Genomic DNA, 9,960 nt, shown 5'->3' with positions numbered 1-9,960 from the left:
CTTGTACTGTTAGGGAGGACGCTTGTCATCCCACTCCTGACCACCACAGCAGGGAGATGATATCCAGTTGGAGAAATTCCCAATCCCTCTCTTCCCTCGGTCGAGACGGTAGGAGTGCTGTGTCCGTGGCTGTCTTGCCCGGAGCCTGTGGCCTGTGCTCCGTTGCTCCTGTCCTTCACATGCTGTCAGGATTTGATCCCCCCTCCTTCATCCCCTTCCCACATGGGTCATGGAGTCCGAACTTAGGGTGGGGACCTAAGCATTAGGAAATGGGGAGCCCGGGATCCCTGGTGGCGCAGCGGTTTGGCGCCTGCCTTTGGCCCAGGGCGCGATCCTGGAGACCCGGGATCGAATCCCACATCGGGCTCCCGGTGCATGGAGCCTGCTTCTCCCTCTGCCTGTGTCTCTGCCTCTCTCTCTCTCTGTAACTATCATAAATAAATAAAAATTAAAAAAAAAAAAAAAAAAAAAAGGAAATGGGGAGCCCATTGACTTTTGGTCCAAGATGTTTTTCAGTCTGATAACGCCGATGTACGCACACACATGCACACACATATGTGCACACACAATGCAAGCTTGTCTCGTTATTCAGTTCAAAATTCAAAAGTCACAAAAGGACAGAGAGTGGAAAGTCCTTTCCGGTTCCTATTCTCCTAGCTTCTTAGTTCCCTCTGTAGAGGTAATTAGTGTTTTCAGTGTCTTATATATCCTTAAGGGCAGACTTTGTAAGCCCTTTAACAAATAACACATATGAACATATGCACACACATTTGCCCACAGTTGGTAGCATACAATGTATTTTGTTCAACACCTTGTGGTCCCCCCCATCTTTTTAAATGGCTGCATAGTATTTCATTGAATGAATTTCCATAATTTATTTAACGAGTCCCATCTGGACGGGCAACTGGTAGTTTCCAATCTTTTGCTCTTACAAAAAAAACAGAGTTGACATTTTGGTCCTCAAATCTTGTGTTTATTTCCCAAAGACTCAGCTCTCAGAGGGGAGAGAGTGTGGCCCACACTCCACATGCTGCCAAGCTTGGCACTGGGTTTGATGTCCTGGACCACGGAGTCAGATAGGTCCAGGTTTGCACTTTGGTTCTTCCCAATTCTCTTCAACGTGACATCATGCTGTGAATTATGCTGGGAGTTCCAGTGTTCACTAAATTAGGTTATTTTATTCTTTTCTTCTCACATTCTCCTCCAATCCAGGGGTTTGATTGTAACTGGAATATTTTTCCAGCGAGTGATGCTCTCAATCTCCTAATACTTAAGGCATTGAATTCCCTCTATTTATGTAGAATATTATAATTTGCCAAAATACCATCATACAACCTTTTTTTAATCTTGATTCTTAGACAGATTTTCTTTTTCTTTTTTTCTTAGACAGATTTTCTGAAGTTGGCAGGACATTTTCTAGATGAAGAACCTGAGGCTCAGAGGGACTATGTAGCTTGCCCATGGTCACCTAGATAATGAGCGACAGACACAAAATTTGAAGGCAGATCATCTGATTTTCGGCCTGCTGCTTTCCTAACACATACACTGACCCTTTCGCCATATATGTGACATCAGAGTCAGTTTTCAATTTGGAATATGATGGGAGACTGGAGTTCTAGCAAATTCTCCCCTAAATTTCATTTCCATCAGCAGATAGAGTGAAGCTATGCAGACAGGAGGAATTATGGACTATTTCCTGCATCGATAGAGTATCCACTGGCATAGTTCATAACATGATGAGGGCAATGCCAGTTGTCCAGGGAGTAAGAGGAAGTATGGAGGGAGAAGTACCAGGGCTGGAAAGCACAGGTTTAACATGGAATCGGGGGATGGGCTTGCAAGATGGGGGACAGGAAGAGAGGCAAAGAATGTGTGCAGATCAAGTGTCTGCTGTGCCATGCTCACCCATTAATCATTCACCAAACTTGGGAAGGACACATGTAGAGATATGACAAGGCCGCCCTAGTTTTCTCAGGGTGTGACAGCAGGGGTGATGGTGATGCTGGGCTGGTGGGACTATCTGGGCTCCACCCAGCAGGTAGGGGGGGAGTTCACTAGGGTGGCAAGGGGCTGTGTAACTGGTGACACCTAGTGCTGGGTGATGGAAACCATGCTTGGCCCAACCTCCTCCCTCCAGGAAGGAGGGACTCAGGTCAAGCTCACACAGGTGGCTCTTTCCTCCCTTGGATGTGTTTTCTCTCCACAATTCCTCAGCTCCTAGGAGCTCAGGTTTCTGGCAGTTTTACTGTATCCGGTCCCCAGGCATCCTCAGATGAGCCACCCTGCTTCAGTGCTTTGCGCTTTCAGGAGCTTCGAACAAGGAAGGCCCAGTGCCACTGCGGAGATGGGGGCGGGGGGCGGCCCCGAGGTGCTAGGGATGTGGAAGACAGAAGCACTGAACCTGCTCCCAAGGGAGAAAGGGGAGCAGCTCTCCAGGGAGACACTGGACAGAGAAGCTGGGGCTGACGTCGTGCCAAGGCCTTAGGGAGTTATGCTACAGGCAGAGGGGATCATGAGGGAGTTTTGAGTGAAGGAGAAACAAGATTAAATATGCACTTTAGAAACACCACCCTGTCAGCAAGTCCCACATTTGTTCCCTGAACACTGAGAGCACGTCCTCTGGACCCCATCCCCGAGTTCCTGTGTTGTAGCCCCAACCTCCGGTGTGATGGCGTTTGGAGATGGTGCCTTTAGGAGGAAGTAGGTTTAGATGCGGTCTTGAGGGTGGGGCCTTCAGGATGAGATTTCTGCCCCATTGGGAGGAGACTCTAGAGAGCCTGTGCACCCACTCTCTCCCCATCAGTGTGTACCGGGGAAAGGTGGCTGTCTGGCACCAAGGAAGTTAAGTCCTCACCAGGAAGTAACCATAGCGGCACCCTGGTCTGACTTCCTGTCTCCAGAAATATCTGTGGTTGAAGCCACCCAGTCTATAGTACTTCACTAGGGCAGCCCGAGCCAGTGGAGACAGCATGTAGCCATGTGGCTGGCACGAACTTGGCTCTGGATATCCAGCGGCGAACAAAGAGTTCTTGTCCTCATGGGGGTTACAGTCTAGTGGGAAGGAGCGGGAGGCATGGCATGAACAATGCACATAAGAGATTTGCAGTTACTAATTCTGAAAGAGGGTAACAGAGCCTCATTTAGACTGGGGATAATGGGGGAGCACTTCCTGATGATGTGACCTTCAATCTGGGACCCTGAGGATGAGCCAAGGGGAGCCAGGGGTGGGCATCCCAGGCTGGGGAAGGACATGTGTGAAGCCCTTGGATTAGAAAGGGCTTGGTGAGAATCTGGTAAGACACACATGTCCTCAGAGAGGGGGAGAGTGGCTTAGGAGTTTGCAGGTCTTTTTTTTTTTTTTTTAAGATTTTATTATTTATTTATTTATTTATTTATTTATTTATTTATTTATTTATTTATTTATGAGAGACACACACACAGAGAGGCAGAGACACAGGCAGAGGGAGGAGCAGGCTCCATGCAGAGCGCCCGACGTGGGACTCGATCCCGGGTCTCCAGGATCACGCCCTGGGCCGTAGGCAGTGCTAAACCGCTGAGCCACCGGTGCTCCCCCCATTATAAGGTTTATTGGAGAAATGAAGTGATCCCATTTTCATGCTTGAAAGATAACTGAATAATGTGAGCATCAAATTGGAGGGATATCAAGCAGAGGGGGAGAAGCCAGTTGTAGCCATCCTAGGGGGAGGTGACCCTGAGCAGCAGTGGGAGTAGAGAGGAGTGGTGGCATTTGGTGGGGGCCAGTGGATAGGACGGGTGGGGAAGAAGGAGAGAAACAGAAGAGAGATCATGGTCACAACAGCTGGGAGGAGGAGGGTGAGTTTGAGGACACTGAGTCTGGTGGGAAGTTGGAAACACATAGCCTGTGGTTCAGGAGACAGCTCCAGCCAGAAAGGAGCAAGTACAGCAGGCCTGCCACTGCTGTCCTTAGAAAGACCTGACTGCATGGTGGGCCCTTGGCTGGTATCTGGGAGCTTGGCTCCCAGACTGTCTCAGTCAGCAGTTGACTGATAAGGCTGGTTCCCTGCACTGTTTGTGCAGACAATGTGACTTATGCTGAACACCTACTTTCCTACTGGGAGTCTGGAATTTTGCTAGGCAGAGGCCACTGACCTGACGGGCCCCCAATTAAAGCATCGGGCACCAAGTCTCTCGTGGGCTTCCTTGGGCAGATACATCACAAGCAGGTTTGGGAGAAAGACTGTGCTCTGTGTGGTCCCTCATGGGAGGAAGAGAGCACAGGGAAGACTCCTGTGGATCCCTCCAGAATCCGCCTGTGTCTTGGTCCCTTATAGTTCAACCGTGTCTCTGTGATAAACCTCAGCCATGAGAAGAGCTACATGCTGAGTCCTGAGAATTCTTCAGTGAATCTCCAAATCACGGGGTGGTCTTGGGGGACCCCCGACAGTCTCCGGATTTAAATTTGGGAGTGATCAGCATGTGGAAAAGATGGAAACTGTGGGAGCGTATGAGATCACCCAGGAAGACTGAGTAGATCCCTGCGGATCTCCACAACTACAAAGGAGGGCCAGAACTCAGGCAGTAGGAGAGAGGAATGTCTGGATTTAGCACCAGGTCTTTGGTGACCTTGGCAAGACGGTCCCCGTGGGCAGTTGTGAGGAGAGCTGGATTATTAGGGGCTGTGGGGGTGGGGGAGCAATCTTCCAAAGCGTGACTGTGGAAAGAGCAGAGAGGAATGTGGGGGTGGTATAAATGCACGGAGGTAGAGAAAAAATTTGATCATTTGTTTCTTTTCATTTATGAAGTGCTTGCTGTATGCAAGCCAACACAACGCGGGGTCTGGCTCTCACGGACTGTGGGTCCAGCAGTGAAGGCAGGAAGGCCCACCAGCCTGCCGCGTAGTTGTAACGCGAAGCGCACAACGCCACGAGGTGTTTAACTCGACCTGGGGGTTTCTTTGAGGAAGTGACCCCGAATCCGGGGCTCGACGAATAATAGGAGTTTGTTGAAGTGAGGAGAGGAGAAAAGGGAAAAGGGACATTTCAGGAAGAGGGACGAATGCATATGGATGCCCAGAGGGAGCGAAGAGTGCATAGTTGGAGGAGCAGCAGGTGCTCAGCAAGCAAGAGGAGAGTGAAGACCTAGGACCAGGGCTCCACAGCAGCAGGCTGAAGCCTCGCCCTTCAGACTCTCACGACAGGGGGCCCACGGAGAGGGAAAAGCTAAATCTACAGGAGGGGGAGGGGTCCCTGAAGGACTTGAAGAGGTGGGGGGCTGTGGTGTCCAGAAGGGATTAGTTCCGATAGGGAAATGAGTCACCATGCAACAGAAACAGGAAGAGAGGATGGGTTTTGAAAGGACAGGTACGGCTACAGGTAAGACCTTAGGACTGGTGGCTGTAGATGGAGCATTCTTGGATGATGACTTTCAGTTTCTTGTGGAGCAGGGTCCCCCCCCCCCCTTCCTTCCTGAAATCTAGCACAATCGGAAGCCAAGAAAACAGCAGGGGCCTTTGGTAGATAGGCCAAGATGGCCGAGAGGGGCCTTCCCCATTACAACACATCGGAGCCGGGCTAGCAGGAGGAGAAGGTAGCGCGGGGGAAAGCCTATGGCCCTTAAGATACGTTGTCCTTGGACTGTCCCTCGGACGGCTCTTTCCTTCTTCCCCTCCTCCCCCCTTGAGATCTGAAGACCCAGCTCCACGTAGCAGTGACTACACAGACCGGAGCGGCTGACAAACCCCGTCAGGGCCGAGGCCGAGAACAGCCATTTCCCTGGGTAGCGAAGGTACTACTCTGTGGAGAACCGAGGGAGCGACAAGGGCGGCGCGATGGGGACATTGAGCCATGTGTGAGCCCTGGATGCCTACACCTGGTATGCTATGAGCTTCAGAGGAGCTGAGGGATTAATTTAACAAGGTGGAGAAATTATCTCCTGCATCTTCACCCTCCTGTGGACTTGACAGCCATTGGAATATGTCTGTTGAAGCCAAAATAAAGTAGAATTATGTTGTTCCTCTAGATTCACGTCTGTGTCTTGACCTGTTAACGGTGAGACGGTCCCCTCTGTCCCCGCTCTCACGGCAGATGCAGCGTTTGGCACCGCTGGGCAGTAGGAAGTAAGGTTCTCTGCTCACAGGAAGGGGCACTGTGGCAGGATCATGAGGACAGAGGAGGAAGGGTGCCGTGACTTCCGAGAACCAGCAGTAGAGCTGACCGCAGGAGCTTGCTTGGGTCAGAGTTTGTCCTAGGACCATAACTTTATTTATTTTTATTTTTTATTTTTATTTTTTATTTATGATAGTCACAGAGACAGAGAGAGAAAGAGAGAGAGAGAGGCAGAGACACAGGCAGAGGGAGAAGCAGGCTCCATGCACCAGGAGCCCGACGTGGGACTCGATCCTGGGTCTCCAGGATCACACCCTGGGCCAAAGGCAGGCGCCACCCGGGGATCCCAGGACCATAACTTTAGAGGGGGGCCTACGTGATTTCCCTCAGTGGAGCCTAGTTGTTAGCATGATGACAATGAGCGTGAGGCTCTGCTGCTGAGTTCCACAGAATGTCAATGGGACCGGGAAGTTGGGGCTGTTGGCGAGACTGAGATGAAGGTGCTGGAACACAGTGTCCAAGCAGCACAGGGGGAGACAGAGGACAAAGAGAGGCAGGGGGATGTGTGTATATGGAGGCCGTCAAGGATCTGGGGGCCTGGAATCGGCTTAGTGGGAGCTAGTAAGAGACCTGGAAGGTAGGAGGTCATTTAGGGTGCGGCCTTGGGAGGGCCTGCAGTGACCCTTGTCATCACCGGCGCCTCTCCCTGACCCCACGTTCACCTGGCTTCCTCCTCCCTGTGGGCCTCTGACGTGCCTCCCACCTCGAGCACCCCTTTCCCGCTTTCTGGTCCAGCGAAGGGAACTCACAGCATCTTTCCTTACTTCCGGAGAAATTTATTCCACATGTGGCTGATTCATTTGCGTTTACTGAAACTCGAAATCTCCAGTGTCCAAAACCTCTTTCAACATTTTCTTTTTCCCCTGCCCTTTCTTAGAAGCAGGAAGTTGTGCTTGGCCGAGGACGGACTCTTCCAGTGCCCTTGGGACTTACAAGATGTTTGGAATGAGGGGCGGTGCGGCCTGGGCAAGGCTTCTGGGCTCCCTCCCTCCCTTCCCGGGCGAGCTCGTGCGGGGCAGGTGGGCAGCTCACGGGCGCACGGACCAGCAGCCAGAGTGGTCCCGGGCTCCTCGCTGAGCCATGGCCGCAGGGAATGTCGTCCCAAGAGCCCTTGTGTTTCTGTCTCCGTGCCCCACATCCACGACTCTTGTGTCCCTGCGGCTCCTTCCTTCCCCCGGGGGCTCCTTCCTCCCCCTGGCACCCAGGCAGTGTCCGCCAGGAGCCCTTTCATCTAGTGTTGGGGGATGTGGGCTGGCCAGCCCGCAATTTTAAGCAGGGAATGCCACCTCCCTCCTGAAGAACGAGCCACGCCGCGGAGGGGACACCCATGGGGAGAAGCCTGGCCGGGCTGTCGGCAGGCGTGGGCCCAGAAAGCCGGCAGGTGCCTGGCGAGGGCCGACGGAAGGCAGGGGGTCTCGGGGGCCACCACCTGGGTGCTCTGCTCACCCAGCGCCCCCACATTCAGGTCCCCCCAAGCGTGTTTAGAATGTTTTCAGATGTGAGGCCAACACGACCGCAAGACATCACCCCAGTGATCATCTGAATTGAACCAGCAAGAGTGTCAGCTCACCCCAACGACTGCCCCCTCGCGCATTCCACGTGCAGCTTTCCTGCAGAACCATGGGGAAATGCACCAGGCCGGACAGGGCCTTCTCCCAGACACACTGTCCTGCAGCCAGGGGCCACCAAAGGAAGGGGAACCCCTTGATACTTCTCCTTCCCCCCCTCCTCCGTCCCCCCCCCTCACCTCCCGTCGTGGCACCCATGAGCAGGGCCTGCTCGGGGCGGTGGGGGATGCAGGCCGCTGACCCGCTTCTCCTTGCTGGGGCCATCCCTCCCACTCGACATAGAGCAGAGTCCGGGCGGACGAGGACAGGGGCCCATGACAGGAGCTTGACCTTGCCTAAGATGTTGCCTTCGTGGTATCCCTCATGCCGACCCCACCTCGTGTCCTGCTTTGGCTCTGTATTCCGAAATCGAGCTTCCCCTGACCCAAGTGGCACAAGAAGGCGACAAGGCAGTGGCGGCAGAAATCTGGGAGCCTCACCATGAGACTACATCTGGTTCTGTCTTACAAACATCCCTCCTTCCCAGTGGCGAAGAGGACATGGCTGCTTCGCGAAAGGGCTTGCTGATCCGACGCAGAGCATGGGGAACAGAGGCTGCTGTGGGCTCCTATGCCTCTTCCCTACAACCAGGGGAGACTCAGACCCTGGACGTCTTGGGCTGGGTATGAAAGCCTGGCACGTGGCAGCAAGACCGCCTTGCCGCTCTACAGACTCAAGAATGCAGTGGTGACAAAGCCTGTCTCTTTATTTGCCCTGGACCACAAGTTGAAAATATCAAGACAAAGCAAAAGCCAACATACCCTTAAGAACTTTCCTATTGTTCTTGTCTTGTTTTTTTTTTGTTTTTTGTTTTGGTTGGTGGAGGAGGCTTGGCAAAAAATGAAGGGAGCTCCAGAGCAAAGCAAGAAGAATTAGTCGTTTGGATGCTTGGATTGTGAGGCCCACTTGGTTTTGAAAAGCCCAACACGAAGAACCTGGTGGACATCACCAGGTGACAAGATGTGGAGTGTAGAGCTAATGGGAAGATCGTCCCATCACCCCTAGACCACGCTCCTGGGAGAGGGTGGATTGCCGCAGCGGGCTGGAGAACGATAATGCTGCGTAGTTTCATAAATTCAAAAATCCCTCTGCTCAGCTACAGGGGCCTAAGGGGCGGAGAGTGAACCCCAGGCAAGGATTCACACTTATCTTAAGGATGCAAGAAAGGAACTTTGATACTCATGTACCACCTCTGGAAGATTTCTGGCAGGTGTTCGGAGGATCCAGATGAATGACCGCCGGACCAATGACCAATGTACCTGTCGAGTCGGGGCCTCGGGGACTTCAGGAGGCGCTGGTGTCGATTTCTGTGGGGAGCGCTCGCTGGAAAATGCAAACTCTCAGCAGAGGAAAGGTGGTCTTCCCTTCTCTGGGCTAAAAGGGTGGTCGAGGTTGGCCAGGGGGAGCAGCGGTGTGCTCTCTCTCCCTGCAGATCTATTTTCCGAGTCCCTGCACTGCAGCTGTTGAGTTTCCAGACACAAACAAGTATGTATTCTGTGAGCCTGGCCGAGCCCACACAGCGAGGAAGAGCCAAGCTGGATTCCATTCCGCTTTGCACATCGGCAGCTCCGCTCCCAGCTGAACTCCAGGGCAGAGGCTGTGCCTGCCAGCGATGCAGGCGGGATGGATGGCACCACTGGACCGGGGTGGGCAGTTTCCGGGGGGCACGCTTGGCCTTGGTTGTTTTGGGGACAATGAGAAATGCAAGGAGATGAAGAGCGGCAGAGACACCCCTCAGTCTCAGCAAAGCTGGTGCGCAGCGGGGAAAAATCTGGTTTCACTAGGCCTCCTCGGCATGCCTGTGTGTGCTTGTTTATGTTTAGGTAAGCCCGGCCTCCCACTCGCTAGAGAGTCAGCAGACGGGGGCAAAAAGTGGTCAAGTCCACGTCCAAAGCCACAGTGTGCAGTTGTGCGGCCCGCAGCGGTGGCCCGCAGCGACGGGCCGAGGGCACTGTAGGGGCTGAAATCCCATGGTTTGTCTCGTGCCCCCAGGGTGGGTCCTCCCAGAGGGCACCTTTCTCACTCACGCCAGGGCTCCGGGTAGCGGGTAGCGTGCCCTCTGCCCAGATCCCCCGTTATTTGAAGGAGTCTTGAGAGAAAGTGAAGGCGCAGGACAAAGGGGTCAACAGTGACCAGAAAGGGAAGATGCAAATTTATACTATGTTCCTGCTTTTCACTAGGATGTCGTTTCTTGATCATCTCACCCA

The sequence above is a fragment of the Canis lupus genome, chromosome 5 (genome assembly GCF_011100685.1).
Source record: "Canis lupus familiaris isolate Mischka breed German Shepherd chromosome 5, alternate assembly UU_Cfam_GSD_1.0, whole genome shotgun sequence".
Lineage (NCBI taxonomy): Eukaryota > Metazoa > Chordata > Mammalia > Carnivora > Canidae > Canis > Canis lupus.
The sequence above is the reverse complement of the archived record's forward strand: the minus strand, read 5'-3'. Positions refer to the sequence as shown.